This window comes from Heterocephalus glaber, unplaced genomic scaffold, assembly GCF_053883595.1.
Source record: "Heterocephalus glaber isolate CG9 unplaced genomic scaffold, H.glaber_assembly_v1.0 deba00001577, whole genome shotgun sequence".
NCBI lineage: Eukaryota > Metazoa > Chordata > Mammalia > Rodentia > Bathyergidae > Heterocephalus > Heterocephalus glaber.
Genome location: NW_028258358.1, coordinates 27,093,362 through 27,110,360, shown reverse-complemented (window position 1 = coordinate 27,110,360; position 16,999 = coordinate 27,093,362). Strand labels below are relative to the sequence as shown.

General features: G+C 34.6%; 1 protein-coding gene and 1 pseudogene across 5 annotated transcripts in view; both read right to left on the bottom strand.

The window, feature by feature from the left end:
* Nucleotides 1-16,999, bottom strand: part of Gpc5 (glypican 5) — a 1,453,028-nt gene that overhangs the window by 433,904 nt on the left and 1,002,125 nt on the right. The gene's annotated exons all lie outside the window — the stretch shown is intronic.
* Nucleotides 6,894-16,999, bottom strand: part of LOC101724579 (E3 ubiquitin-protein ligase TRIM8 pseudogene) — a 47,064-nt pseudogene continuing 36,958 nt past the window's right edge. The window contains exon 2 of the transcript XR_015443721.1: nt 6,894-11,723. The product of XR_015443721.1 is annotated as an E3 ubiquitin-protein ligase TRIM8 pseudogene (transcript). The remainder of the gene's footprint in view (nt 11,724-16,999) is intronic.

The window sequence follows — 16,999 nt, the reverse complement described above, 5'->3', positions numbered from 1 at the left end:
TAAAATCTGAGATAGGGCTTGAGTTTTATGGCATGTACACATGGTTCTTATGATAAAAGCAGAAACAAAAATCATTAAGAACATGTCCATTTACAGTGTCTGGTCAGTAAAATAAATTTGATTTATTCATTTTATTTTAAATTTAGATGGTACTCTACACTGTTTCAACTCAGATTGCTGATGTGTCATTTGATTACTAAGCAGTGTTAAGGAGCTATAAATCTAGTACTCCTAGATTTTCAGTGAAAAGACTGGGATTTAGAGGGGGGTTCAACCATCAAGATACTGAACCTGGCCTTGAACTGGAATTTCTGGTACTTCCCTTATTTTTGTTGATAAAATCAAAAGCAAAATGCCTATTTTAGTGAGTTGATTTGAAAATTTAACTTAATTATATAGCTAAAAGCATTTGCCAAATAATAAAAACTCCACAATTGTTAATTTAATGCAAATCACATTTAGAATTCTGCATTTGTCTAATAGTAAGGTACTTATTACTGAAGATACTTAAGAGATTTGACAGACTCTTTTTATATTTCTTGCCAACAAATATACAAACGTTTGAATTTTAATTGGGAAAAGCTTTTAGCAAAATAATCTATCAGTACATCTAGACATCAAAGTATCTCTCTATGGAAACACTTATTAAATGTCAATTCTAGTATGAGTGTTGTGAAGTTATTCAATGTCGAGGTTGGCAAACTTTCTCTGTAAATAACCAGTTAATAAAGATTTTAAGGCTTGCATTCCAGGCCATTCATTCTCTGGCTCAGCTACTCAACTCTCCTGATCTAGCACAAAACATTACAAGCAACACTCAAAACAATGAACATAGATGGCTATATTGCAATAAACCTTTACTTGCATAAACAGGAATTTTAATTTCACACATTTTTTAACATGTCACACAATCTTGGGAGGTTTGAAAATATTAAGAACCAAATCCACTCACAGTCCATATGAACACAGACGGAAGGCCTGTTTTGGACCACATGTGGTGCTTTTCAACTAGTCACATGCTACTGAAATATATTTATTTTGTATTGACTCTCGATCTTTCATAACACAAAAGCTTCATGATCACAGGCTTCTTTATGTGTTCTACTCACTGATACATTCTGAATGCCTTGAACAAAGACTTCTTTAAAGTAGATAATACATATCACGAAATGAATGAAACATGGCATTTCTAACATTACCAATATTTTAAGATGTTTTCCACATGTCCTCATAGATACAGAGGACTGAAAATTTCAAAAGGTGATTTTGACTTAAAATTTTGACTGTTTAGTAATGTGACAGTTTAAGCTATAGTATAAAGAGAATTGCATGTTAAAGGCTAATTATTTGTTCTTGCATGTGGATAGGGGATCTGCAATTATATAGAGAGATAGATAAATATATAAAATTCATATATACATTTGTATACGTTTATGTATGTAAATACTGATATACATGGATTATATATGGATATATCTTCCATAACTATTTCATAAACATATATAAGCTCTATTTTCATAACTATAGCTAATTTTCATATGGATTTATATAAATTATCATGAACATATAAATGAAATCTTTGAGTATGGTACCTAAACAAATATTTAATCAGAGCACAAAATAGTAATGATACCAATTAATCACAAAGTTAAACTATTCCCTGAGAAAACTAGCACTATTAAAATTTCAAAGGTTAATTGGTTTTATTTTTTCAAAAAACATAGTGCAATATAATTATTTTAGGACAATGTCAAGTGTCATGTTGAATCTGAGTTTGTAATCAACAAACACAAGATCCAAACCACTTACAATAAATCATAATTCCCGCAGGTAATGGAACAGAAAAGAATATTTTATGGAATAATATCTGCATAACAATGTCTCAGGAAAAATACTGAAATAAAAGAGAATTTTTTTGAGTCAGTCTCTCAATGGCTTGCCTTCATCTCATTATGTAGCCCAGGGTGTCCTTGAACTCGTGGCCATCCTCCTGCCTCAGCTTCCCAAGTGGTGGGATTACAGGTATGCATGACCACACCCAACTACTGAAATAAATTTGTGTGTTTAACCTTCAAACTTTTACTTCTAAGATAATCCGCAAACTTTTTAGAATGGATGTTTTATATTATAGATCAGCTGGTCATGTATAATTTCATAGAAAAGTTAGCAGAGTTTCCATAGCTCAAGTGGTTTTTTGATAGGCAAAGGGGAATATATTCAGCTATCAAATTATAGCACATCTTTAATAAACCGAAGGCTAAAAAATATAATTAGCTCTTAAAATGATCATGTAGTGAACTTACTTCTGTGGAATTTATTTAAATAGTATTAACAAAACCCATAATATAATAGTTGCAAATTTATTGTTATAGTTGAATGCTTCAGGGGAAAAATTTAATCCACTTTTTAACTCAAGTTAATTAACTAGTTTTTATATTATTTGCAACCAAATCTTACTAATATTTTGGTATTCTTTGTGCACTGCAGCAGTTCTCAATCATTGTCTTTTTGTGTTTGTGTTATCACAGCTAGAAAGCTTGGAAAATTCAATACTTTTTTCTCCTTTGACTTGGAAAAATGCATTAAGATTCATGGGTTAAATTAAAAAGGACAGTGTATGCAATGATTTGAACATATTTAAATGTGACATCTAGTTTCCTTTCTAGTAGCTGTAATGTCATCTTTAAATGAGAGAGCAGAATAAGAAAACTTTAGTTATACCAGATATACATGGTACACAACACCTGAACAATAGGTGAATTACTCAAGTGTATGGGTCAATTAGTTCATAAATTATATTTTAATTAAAGAATTAGTACCAACTGTAGTCTCTTTTTGGATGCTGTGCTTTCTTTTATGCTATAGATTGTTGTTCAGCCCCCAACTTGAAAATGGTCAATGACAACTATAAAATTCAGAAACCCTCAACATGCTTTCTGAACATTGGTGCTTGTTTTGACCTGAGCATGCAATATTCTATAAAATCATCAAGTGAAAAGAGAAAGTGTGTTTATTCAATAATATGAGGATTAGTAATTATTTTAACATATTCCAAAAATATGAAATATATAATTTGGAAAAGCCCCTTTCCACATGTGTGGCACATAGATTCATATATACACACATCCTCAGAAAATCCTGTTGAAAACAATGTGGTGTCTGCCATCATAATGACTTTCTCAAGCATTTGCATGTGCACACATGTATGCATACATGCACACATGCCCCTCACACATAACTCCTTTCTACATAGATCAAAACAGTTGTAAATTATTTTTTGCCTTTTTTTCCTCTTTGTCCCTATATCTTGAAAATTGCTCCATGCCATTATTTACACCTCTGTGGAATTTTTAAACAATTTATTTAATTCCATTCTTATTTATGGACATTTCAGTTTATTTTACATTTCATAGTATGATATACTATGCTGCAGTGAACATTCTGCCCATGCATCTTGCATACAATGTATGACAATTGCTGTAGGATTTCTGGAGAGGAAATTCTACATCAAATGGGATACATAGATTAATTATGAAAATAAAACTAAATTTTCCTTCAAAAGTGCTTTATCTACACAGAAAATTATGACTTGTGTCTACTCCAAAGCCTCATGAGCTCATAGGTGAGGCTTTTCTGAGCTGGCTGGATCTAGCATATGTGATACTAGGATTAAGGGTGTGTGGTCCACTGATTGCAATTAGCATAGTTCTGGGTGTAGCTCACTGGGCTTACTGAAGACAGAAGGTCCACCCTGGGTATGAGTCACACCACCCAAAAGGTTTGTAGCCTGTTTAGGTTAAAAGGAAATGCAGTACCATTGCTGTTGTTGCTGCTGCTGCTGCTCCTTGCCTTTTGCCTGACCCACCATGACCTATTTCTCCTCTGCAGTGACCCTCTGCCATGTCAACTTGCCCTGGAGCCCAGCTGACCACAGACTAAAACCACTAAAAATTGTGAGTTGAAATAAACCTTTTTTCCTTAAAATTTGGGTGTCAAGTATTTTGTCTCAGCAACATTGAAAAGTAACTAAGATAATATCTCTGAATTTTTATATCTTCATTCATATGAAGTATTATTAATATTTTATTATGGTTAATTATATGGATTTAAAATAAAATATAATTGCTTATTTACATTTCTTAAAATATTATGTCAAGTACCTTTTAATATACTTTTAAAAATTCCTATGAATCTTGGTCTCTGAAGTTTGTTACTCATTTTTATGGGGTTATCTTTGTCTCATTGTTAAATAGGTGATGATTCAATGTCAATTATATTTGTTAAAATACATCTTTTATCATTTTTTATTTTTATTTACATTTTCAGTAGAAAAATATTTAATAGTTATTTAATCAATCTGTCAATGTTTTCATTATGGTCTTTGAGTTTTTGTTGCTACTCAGGGAAGTCTTCCCTACCAAATATTCTGCAATCACTTTCCTCTATAATACCATAACATTTTAAATGTATTTGCTTAATTTTACTTCTTGACTTCATTTGATATAAATGGTTGAATCTCTCTCATGTGAATGTGAGTGGAATAAGAAGGTGTTTATTTATTTACCAGTATGAAAACAGTGTTCAAGTAAGCATCATTTACTGAATAACTTTTTTGTATTAAAATACAGAAAAAGGAGTTAGGGAATTAGCTCAGTGGTTTTGCTGCCTCCCTTGCAAGCACAAGGACCCGAGTTTGATCCCCAGTACCAAAAAAACAAAAAAACAACAATAAAAAAAGGGAATTGAAATGTGTTACCTACATGTTCCAACTACCTACAATGAATGCAATCATTATGTACTGCAAACATTTACTAATAAAAGTCAAAAGTAAATAAAATTAATCTAAAAATTAAAATAAGTAGTATGCCAAATCTACCATAAACTATGTGAATGATAAGAGTGTTTAGCAACCTAGTGTGTCAAGATTATTTTCTTATTAGGATATAAGAAAATGAAAAGACATCTCATGTTCCTGGGTAGGAAGAACCAATATAGTGAAAATGGCCATACTCCCAAAACTACTATATAGATTCAATGCAATGCCCATTGAAATATCAACAGTATATTTCACAGACCTGGAGAAAATAATCCAAAAATTCATTTGGAACCAGAAGAGATCTAGAATAGCAAATGCAATTCCAGGCAATAGGAACATGACAGGGGGTATCACAATCCCTGACTTGGAACTATACAACAAAGCCACTGTGATAAAAACAGTATGGGTACCGGCAAAGTAACAAACCCGAGAATCAGTGGAATAGATTAGAAGATACAGAAACAACTCCAGACATATTCAGCTACCTCATCTTTGATAAAGGGGCCAACCATCCTCAATGGAGGAAAGATAGCCTGTTTAATAAATGGTGTTGGAAAAACTGGATTTCAACTTGCCAAAGATTAAAACTAAACCCCTATCTTTCACCATGCACTAAACTAAAATAGAAGTGGATTAAAGATCTAAATATTAAAACAGAAACACTAAACTTGCTGGAAGATAAGTTAGGTAGAACTCTTGAAGACATTGGCATAGGAAGAGACATTAAGAACAAAACCTCAGTAGCATGGGAACTAGCACAAAGAATGAACAACTGGGATCTCATCTTATTAAAAAGCTTCTGCACTGCAAGAGAAACCACCAACAGAGCTAAGAGACAACCTACAATGTGGGAAAAAAATTTTATCAGCTGTTCCTCAGACAAAGGACTACTATCTAGAATATATAAAGAAATTTTTAAAAATCAGAACCCCAAGTATAAAGACCCAGTTCAAAAATGGGCACCTGAAATGAACAGATGTTTCTCAGACAAAGAAATAAAAGCAGCAAATAAATATATGAAAAAATGTTCAATATCAATGGTCATTTGAGAGATGCAGATGGAAACAACACTGAGATTCTACCTCACCCTAGAAAGAATGGCTGCTATCAAGAAATCAATCAATAACAAATGCTGGTGAGGTTGTGGGAAGAAAGGAACCCTTCTTCATTGTTGGTGGGAGTGCAAACTGGTACATCCACTGTGGAAATCAATATGGAGATACCTCAAACAACTAGGATTAGTAGTCCCATTTGATCCAGGTATTGCCCTGCTGGGTATCTTCCCAAAAGAATTAAAAGAATCATACCACAGTGATATATGCTCACCCATGTTTATAGCAGCACAGTTTGTAATAGCTAAAACTTGGAAGCAGTCCAATTGCCCTTCAACTGGAGACTGGATAAAGAAAATGTGGTTTTTTATAAAATGGAGTACTACTCAGCCATAAAAAATTAGAAATTAAAGACGTTTATAGCTAAATGGATGCACATTGAGGAGATATTCTTAAGTGAAATAAACAGGACACACGTGTAAATACTGAATAGTTTCTCTAGTGTGAGAAATTGAAGGTGTAAATAAGGATCAAAATGTATAATGGATAATGTAAATAGGAAGAAAAGATCTAAAGGAGTAGGGGGAGTGGGAGAGGTAGGGGAAAGGAAAGAAGGGAAAATAAAAATACGAGAAAATGGCAAAATGGAAACAAAGTCATTGTAAATAGGGAAGGGTTGAGGGGTGAAGGGAGGGCAGGGGAATGGGGAAAAAATAAGAACCAAGATACATCATGTAAAGGTACAAAGATTCCAATGATGAATGTAACTATATTGTATACCTAAAATGTTCCAATAAACTTAATTTTAAAAAGATTATTCCCTTATTATGTTGTTATGAAATTTTTTTTCATAAAATAAAAACTTACAAAAAAGATTAGTGAACTTTGGGGAATATTTTCATTATTTGAATTCTTTTCAAAAGCTGCCTTTGTCTCTTTATATTTATAATTATAGATTATGTTTTATATTATATTTATAATTATGGAGTACATTTGCACATGTAAAATAAAAATATCTTTTGAAGTGCTGATTTATATTATTCTAAAATATATATATTTCAGGATATTAATCAACATATATATATTTATGTATATTGTGGCTATAATGTTTTCAGAGAAGTTGATTAGCAGAAGCTGAAACACATTACCAAATGTCAATATAATGTTCGCTGGATCTGAGATCTGTTCTCTTATTATAAGGTATAGATGGGACTCAGAGACTTACTCATGAGCAACTCAAATATATAAAATATACCACTAATACTTTAAATTTGTAACAAATAGATAATTGAAAGGTGTATGCTCTTGTTTGACCCCTTTTATCTTGTTTATTATATTGTTTCAATGTAACTAGCAACAGATGAAATGAAAATTATAATGAGTAAGTTGACTGAACACGATATAAGAACAAAGTCTATTATTTAATGCAAACATTCAATGATATTATGGATCTAACTGTTTAGTGGAGACCAACAATGTTGTTTTGGAGAGATAAACTCCATATGACATGTTGCCACTAGGTCTTTTGAAAATAATTGCCTTTTTCACTGTGCTATTTCTAGACTTTTTGCTTCATAGCAGAATGCATTCTGGTGAATACAGATATTTTGCATGTATTAAGAATATGGTAGGCTGTGCATAACTGAAATCCTGATTAACAGTAGTTTCACTGGCTGTAGAGTAAAAGTAGACACTGGGAAGTTGGTTGGGAAAAAGTGCAATACTGTGTTGCCCACGTACCTGGCATATGGTGCCATAGTTCATAAGGTAATAAAAAAACATATCTCACCAGCCTAGAAATCATCCTCTGTTAAGATGACTAGGAATATCCATGCTATAGTGTTCTATGTTACTATTTAACATGCTTTTGTGAACATATATTATTCCTAGGTTCTTCAAAAGCATTTCATTTATTTTCTCATGATCTATACATACTTATCTTTCTTCTGACCTACTAGAGCCCTTCAGTTACTTAAAAATAGATAGCTTCTCTCCCGTGGTATGGTTTTATGTTTTTATATTTATGTATTTTTCATGTGTTTTTTCATATGATATGATGCTCCAAAATCTCACTATCTTAGTCAACTTTTTTTGATTGAACTTTAGTGTGCATCAAAAGCATTGGGGCTCTCTTCTTTAACTGTCTGGATGCTAAAGTTTAGGTCTCAAATTTCCCCAAGCCTTACATAAAATATTGCCCAAAGATTTTGAGTACAGAGATGAAGCTTGGTGAGAGGGGTGGCTCCCTGAAAGCATGGTCTGAAAGGGTGCACTCTTGACCCCAGTTTCTCCCTTCTCTCTCTGCTTCCTGGCTGCCATGGGATGAGCAGGTGTCCTCTGCCATGCTTTCCCAACATGGCATTTCTTCCTTGGAGCTAACTGACTTTGGACTGAATCCACTGCAACTGTGAGCCAAATAAACCTCTCTTCCTTTAAATTGCAGCTGTCATGTATTCTGTCCCAGGGACAGGAAAGTCACTAGTGCAGATGTGTTGTACCTGATCTTGTGCTTTAGAAGCCTTTGGAACTGGTTTTCAGGAGAAATTTGGAGTGGTTTGGAGATGCTTGGTAGAGGTGCTCTTGAATGCTGTCAGCATAATGAGAGAGATTCTGCCCAGAACTCAGAAGACCAGAGTGCTGATAAGAATGCAAATAGTAAAGACAGACTCAGTACTTGTTCAGATGGGAATGAGGACTGTATTGGAAATGGAACTATAGATCATGTGTGTTACATTCTGGCAAGAACTTGTCTAAATTTTCCCCATTTCTTAAGGTTTATTAGAGGTTCAATTTAAAGATGGTGGATTTATAATCCCACTGAGGAATTTCCCAGTAGTCCAAATTCCTGTTGAGAATGAGTACTACCGGCTGCAGTTCATCAGTAAGAAGGGAAGAAAGCCAAGTTGAAAGATTTAAAAAAATTCACAGCTTGGCCAGAAAGGAAGTATCTCCGTAATTGAAGCCATGGAACCTGTAGTTGCTACAAGAATTAGCATTAGAAATATGCCCAGTACTTTGCATGAGGACGATTAATTATGGCTTGAAGACATATCAGGAATCAACAATATGCCACACAGGTTGAAAGGATCAAAGGTGTAAACCTTGGCATTGGGGAGAGAGCCCCAGGTAGCCCAGGTCATTCGGGTCTATTTTAAAACAGTGATGACTCTAATATAATTTAATCAATGTAAATTTATGATTAATACTAACTACACAGTGTAATTTTGTTGGATAGGATTATGGATATAAACTAATTAAACATCAGATGATATCTCCCTGATCACATATTGTCTGAAACTAGGTGATTTTGTTCTTTGAATTGTTATTTTTTATTAGTAGATGCTTGCAATAAGTAATGATTACATTCCTTGTGGATAGTTATTCCTTTATTATCCCTATTCCTTTCCCCCTCCCTGCATCTCTTGGTCTCCTTCTCTTTCACAAAAGACCTATTTCATTATTTCTTCCTATTTGTCTTTATTATGCTTTTATTTTTATTTTGAGGTTTTTGTATAAGAAAAAACATTTGATATTTAAGACTGTGTCTGAATGATTTTATTTAACATTATAGTCTCAGGATGCATCCATTTTCCTGCAAATGATTCAAATTTATCCTTCTTTATGGCAGAGTAGCACTCTATTCTGTGTAAATATCACACTTCTTTATCCATTCATCTGTTGATAGACATACAGGCTGCTTCCAAGATTTAGCTATTATAAATTTTGCTGCTATAAACATGGGTGTGCATGGATCCTTGTAAAATGGTGTCTTTAACTCTTTTGGGAAAACACCTAGAAGGGGAATAGCTGTGTGAGATGAAATTTCTGTTTTTTAGTTTTTGAGGAATCTCCCTGATTTCCATAATGTTGTACTAATTTACTTTCCCCGCAGTAATATAGAAGTGTTCCTTTTCCCCCTAGCAGCTTTGCCAGCATTTGTTACTATTTGATTTCTTGATGATAGCATTCCTTCTGTAATAAGATGGAATCTCAGTGCTGTTTTAGTTTGTATTTCTCTGATGGCCAGAGATGTTGAAATGTTTTCATGTACTTACTGGCCATTTGTAATTCTTGAAGGCAAAGACTTTCGGAACAGATCCCCAATTTCAGAAGAAATAATACAAAGAATAAACAAATGGGATCATATCCAATTAAATTTTATTTTATTCCCTTTATATATTATTATTATTATTACTATTGTTATTATTATTTGCTTTTGCTGTGGTCACTGTCACTGGCAAAGTTCCTTTTCCCCTTTCCTGGACACGAGGTTCCTGTCTGTAGATTCCACTTTGAGGCTGAAGGTGCCAAAAGCTGCTTGAGAAGTGGCCTTTGACCTCTGCCTGGGAAGACGGCCAGGAAAAGGGAGGAGAAATCATTCTTGGTTTTAAAAAAATTTAAAAAACAAAAATAAAAGTCCCACAAACTATAGGCCCTTCCTTAATCAGTGATCAAACCGCTCAAAAGAAAAACGGGAGGGAGAAGCAGGCCAGCAGGCGCTGGGCCTTCCTCCGGGGCCCAAGGCTTCAGGGCGAAGCAAGGTTCCTTCCAGCCCCAGGGGTGAGGGGGAAGGAGTGGAAGAAAAAGGGGAGGCAGCAGTGAGAGCTGTGCCCTCACGTTCTCCCAAATCTAGGGCAGGGCCACCCAGGCCAGCTCCCGCTGCCACCTCCGCGTTCGTTCACAATAATCAAGTCAAAACCAAAGGCCCAAACAAAATCCAGAAGCCAAAGCTCTGGGGAGTGGTGTGAGGAAGGGGGAGAAGAGGTGGAGGGGCAGGTCTCTGGGTGCCCAATTCCCACCAATTCCGTGGTCCCCAGCTCCGCCGTGCCGCCGTGGCCTGGCATTAGCTCGGCACGTAGTGTTCGGTGGACGGCGGCCCTTACACCCTGTAGAAATCCTGGTGGCCGGGCAGGCCAGGCCGGGAAGGGCCTGCACGGAGGGCGCGGGCGGCAGCGAGTGCGAGTAGTCATGGGAGGGCGAGGGCGCTGTCCAGGGGAAGTGGCGCGGGGCTGGGGTGGGGCTGGTGGCCGCTGTGGTTGTCCAGGGAACAGAGGAGAATCTTGGGGCGCCGCACTGGGGAGCACGGGCTGCTGGGCGGCAGAGCCGTGGGGGTACTGCGATGGCCGGGGGCGGGGGGGGCACCTCCTGGCAGGGCCACCAGGTGCTGCGTGGAGCTGCAGGGCCCAGGGGCTGCCCGGGCTGGCTGCGCACAGGGCCCGGAGACGTCTCCCGTCTCCGCCCCAGAGCCGTTCAGGCCACAGGAGTGCAGGGGGACGCTCTGTAGGAAGGGCACCGGCGTGCTGAAGGAGCCTTGCAGCATCTTCCGCAGCTGCTTCTCCTTCTTGGCCACCTCGTTCGCAAGAGCGTGGAATTTAGGTGGCCGATCTTAGGGAGAGAGAGCCTGCTGCCCGTGCAGCTCTGGGTCCTGCCCACCAGGCTCTCACTTGGTGTTCTTTATGAAGCTGACGTCCTCTGTCTTATTGAAAAGCTGCTGCAAGGAGCCAAGCAGCTTCTTCGCCTCCTGCACGCGCTCCCCGAACTGCAGCGCCTGAGCCGCATTCTCCCTTGAGAGCCTGGCCTGGGCCTTGTCTAGGACCTCCACCGCCTGTCGAGGGCCTCATCTAGCAGCGGGTGCAGCTTCTCGTACTGCAGCCAAACCTCCTCCTTCGGCCCGCTCACCTTCTCCTCCACCAGGCGCTCGTCGGACTCGAGCTTGTGGAGCTGGTCCTCGATGTCCTCCAGCCGGTCCTGGAGTTCATCAGCATCTTCCGGATCTCGTTCCTCCAGCTCTCCACGTCCCTGGTGCGCGCCGCTGTAGTAGCAGCAGTACTGGCACATGGCCACCTGCTTCTACACTGCAAAGGAAATAACCAACAGAGCGAAGAGACGACCTCCAGTTGGGAAAAATTTTGCCCACTATTCCTCTGACAGAAGACTAATATCTATAATACACAAAGAACTTAAAAACAAAACAAAACAAAAACCCTTAGATCTCCCAAAAGAAGCTAGGCAATCTTACACCTGTACTTTTAAATGAAAATAAGACAGCAAAGAATAGGTAAAAATTTCAATATTACAGGAATTATTTACATTCTTTTGAATAGAATGCTACTTAATCACTAAACATAAGCTATTTTTCCTCTGTCCCACTTAATCCTACTTCTCCGTGATCCATATGAGTGATTCGAAGTTACCAGAATACATCTGTGACTTTGTAAATTCTTTTCCTTCCACCTGGACAGCTGTTATAACGTGTCTGCCCAGTGAATTTCTGACAATCTATGTATTTCAGACAGGGTCAGATATGAAGTTGTCTGTGTCTTTCTCTCACCTTCCTGAGTTAGTTTTCTACAACTGCTGTGGTGAAACATATATTTCTTTGATCATAGCCTGGAAAGATTCTCCAGGTTTCTTGATGTGGTTATATTGGAGATATGCTTGTAACCCAAGGAAATATCCCAAACCCAAAGTCCTTGATTTAATCAAATTTGCAAAATCTCTTTCCCATATAAAATGATATATTCTTAAGTTTCAAAAATTAAGATGTGGACATTTTTAGAAGCTATTATTCCATCTACTTCAGCTCTCAAGACTTGAAAATATTCACAATAGAAACTATCACTAGGTAATATAGTTATTGACTTGTATGGTTTATCTCTCCATGAAAATTCACCTTTGGAATTTAGAGCATACATGGTTTTACCTACCATATATAACCCAGTTCCAAAGATTATGACTTAAGAAATGAATATTTGATGAGTACATTTATGAATCAATAAATATTTTTAATATTTACATATACTGCTGAAATAAAGGACTATGAAAAATCAAAGAAGTAGTTAATATTTATTTTAGGGAAATTATATTACAAATCATCTACCCATAGATTTTTCACTGTATAAATATAAGGTGTTACATACTAAACATGACTTTGGTCACTTATTTTTCATTTGTTTAAAACAAACAAAAAAGCAAAATAGACTTTGATTTTGAGTATGATAGCAATATTTTCACACTGTGAATCATTTTTATAAAATCAGGAGGTGTAGTTTATATTTGTTATGTGTATAGGTTGATGACTTAGGCAGTGATTTTCTCACTATAAAAATTTAAGTGATACTAAGATTTCATTTGTTTTTTGATCTTAGTTTGTATTTATTTTTAACTTATTCAGTAGAATGGCTAGTATGCATTTAAACTCTTGCCAACATCTATCATCATTTATATTATTTCAGAAATTAAAGAGGCTACATTTTTCTATAAAAATAATTACAAGTGAAATTCCTTCATTCTTTAGTAATGGATTTCTATTTGGTGCTTGTCATGTAGTTTTGGAACAGAATCTTCATATATAATTTTTAAATAGGTTGCTTTTCAGCAATGTAAATGACATATATACCTAATATATGTTACCCAAAAAAGTCATACGTGGAATAGGAAAAGTGACTGATTCTAATTTACCCAGCAAGTCTGTTTAATTTTACATAGTAGAAAATGAAGACCTGTAGAACTGAATGAATTATATAACTTTATAATGTATAGTACAGTGGAAAGGCATTTGTACATTTTAAAATATGACAAGAGACTTCAAGATGTAAAGAATTAATTATATATTTCAGAGTGTAATGAAGTAAGCATATTCATAATTTACTTTTTATGTCAAAATTCTGAATTTTAAACAAGAACATTTATAACAAAAATTTATAATAAATTTATAATAATTTATATATAATAATTATGTATTATATTATATATTATAAATATTATATATTATATATAATTTATATAATAAATTTATAACAAAATTTATAATAACAAAAATTTCAGCATATTCTTGAACTTTGTGTGATGTTACTAAATCCTTCATTTAGTGTTCAGTATAAGCAGTAAGTAGCATTAAATAATTAAGTTCAAACAATTAGAACCATCAAGTGCTTTGCTAAGATTAATGCATATTATTTAAGCCTTCTCTTTATAGATCAATTATTATTTCCATAAAATTGAGTAAGTGAAGTTAATTTTCCCCTAAACTTCTATTATTTTAAAGTGTTTATTATATTTATCTTGTTTACTTGTGGATTTTTAAAAAATATGTCATATAATTAGGTTCATTAAATAATAATTACCAAATTTTTCATGTCTTAATATTTTTATTGGATTTCAATTTTTGCTAAGTCTATATAGAATTTTGTTTGTGAGTACATTTCTCTAATGCAAAGCAATGCTATGTATCAATTTGTATAGCAATGTACTAGAAAAATGAGACATTATATAATTCCACTGCACAATTAGAGAAGAGCAATAATCAATATGAAGCATAAGATGACTAACACAGAAGAATTTGAAGGAAAGTAATGGATGTTATAAAAATACAGTATTCCATTCAACTCCTTTCTCAGTAATTTTATATAATCAAAATCATTTACATTTCAAATATAAAGTCACTTATGGAGCATTATGGAAATTGGACAATTTCAATTAAATGAAATAAAAGTTTATTTGGGAAAATCATAGTGGTACAATACTAACTTACTTTTAAAAACTACACTTCCAACTATTTTTGTTTTTAAGAAGAATAGAAAATTTCTCCTATAAAGTTGCTAATACATTTATTCATTTTAGTTGCTTCTTTTAAAGAAATTGTCAGCTCTATGAATGGTCTCCACATTTATCAAAATAATAAAAAAATCAACAATGGTGAGAAAGTTTATAATATCTTCATTAGCATTTAGATTATGTCTTTGCAAATTATTGGCAGAAATATGCATCTTATCTCTTATTCACCTATTAAAAAGAAATTAATAAAAATTATACAATTATATAACAATGCCTCGAGATTCCTTTACATTCTAGTAGGTTTCAAGTTAGTTTTATAGAACTTAATGGATAGTTAAGAAAACTACCTATATTTAGGTTGCTTCAGGCTAATTTGTTCAGCCATTATATCCTTAACTCTTGACTATTAACATTTTGCCAACTATACAATTTTTTTTAGGCAAATTGTTTTAACTTTGCAAACTCAATTTGCTAAGAAAACTTAAATCATAGAGCAACACATCTATATTTAAGTGGGGGATTTGAGTTGTTACACTAAAAATAAAGTTGAAAACAATTAAAGTTGGACATATGAAACACTTTCAGGTAATCATTAGAGAGATTTGAGAGGAAGGCATGACTAAATTCTTCTAGGGAAGAACAATCAGAAATATGCTGCTTCAATGAGATATAAATCTTAAAAATTGGGCATAAAGTTGGATAGAAAAAAGCATAAAGAGAGTTTCTGTTTACCCTACAAATTATACATGACAAAATAGGATATTCCAAATGAGCAAAAGAAGCCTACATGTCCATCAACAGATGAATGGATAAAGAAAATGTGGTTTTTATATATAGTTGAATACTACTCTGCTATGAAGAAAGGTAAACTTGAGTCATTTTTAGGAAAATGGATGAATCTTAAGATCATAATTTTAAGTGAAATAAATCAGGTAGCCTTAAATTTTACATGGTTTGTTTTATATGAGAAACCCAAAATATAAATAAAGAGCAAAAAAAAGATAATAGGAACTAGGGAGATGGATCATTCTTCAGTGGGAAGGGAACCAAGAAATAAAGGGAGGAGGGAAGGAAGAAAAAGAATGAAGAAAGAATTAAGGTGTGTTATGTATAAGGGCCAAGTCCCCACAAGGAATGTATTCATTATGTACTGTAAACATGTACCAATAAAAAATAAATTTTAAAATGAGCACAATTAACTCTAATGGGGACTCTTTAATTTACTTTGATATTCTTACTTACTTGTCAAGAATTCCAACTGATTTTCAAGAAAAACTTTCTGCCTTCCCTTTGTTTCAGCAATAATAATTGAAGTCATGATATTAACCAAATAGAAAATTCAAAAAAACCAAACATACACAAAAATGCTTCAATATTCTGGGAAATTATCCTGCCAACCTCATGGTGCTAAATGGATCGAGGTCATAAGAAAAAAATACAAAAATTTAATTATTATTATGCTGTGAGAAAGTAATGTGATCCAAATATATCTCAGAAAATCATAGACTCCAAATAAGAAGAATATGTAGATCCAAATATCAATTGCTTTACTTAAAATGAAGGTTGCATATCACTGCCTATTTATAGAATTGCTAGAAAAAATTCAAAATGTATACATGATGTTTGATGATTTTATTTGTTCTAACTCTTTGTTGTTAATAAGTGGAATGATCTTTATATTGAGGGGGTGAAGTGAAAAGGGAAATAATATTATCTAAATTTAGTTTATGTAACTTAAAGTTTTTGTTAGTGTTCTCTCTAGTTGAATAATTATACTCCCTAACTTCAGTTTCATTGAACGGTTTACCAAGGAGAATACAGACTTGCTGAGAAAAATAAATCAAGTTTTTCAACTGCTTTCAATAAGGAAGTTTCTAATAGCTTATTCATAATAATTCAAAATAGTAAAGAACTTCTTTCCTTTTGACAAACAGGAAATTTCATACTATTCTCCCTGCCAATCTATATATCCTGTCATAGGAAATTTAGCAAGATTTTATTTTAAACCACCTTCCTCTTGAGAAAAAAAGAAAAGTGTGTGACAAAAAATTGAAGCGAAAGATTCTGGTTCTTTCATATACATGTTGTAGTATCTTCTTACTGCATATGTCCTCTTTCTCAATTTATGTTGAGAACTAAAGCTAAAATGTAAGTATCATTGGTAACATTTACCATATCAAATGTGCTAGTCAGCTTTCTTTTGTTGTAATAAAATACCTGAGATAATCAACTTATAAGTAGGAAAAGTTTATTTTTCCTCCCGGTTTCAGATGTTTCAGTCCGTGATCAGTGGACATCTTGATTCCGGCATGAGATAGCATAGTACAATTACCGTGGGAACACATGGTAACGGAGGTTGCTCAAATCATGGCAGCCAGAAAGCGAAGAAAGAGACAGGAGGAGCCACGTCACAACAAGGGCAAAGACTCCACAACCTAACTCCCTCTAACTATGTCCCATGCCCAAAAGTTTTCACCACCTTCCAGTAGTGCCATAAGCTGGGAATTACGCCTTTAACACGGAGGCTCTTTTGGGCCTCTCAGATCCAAACCACAGCAGTGATTTTAACCTTTAA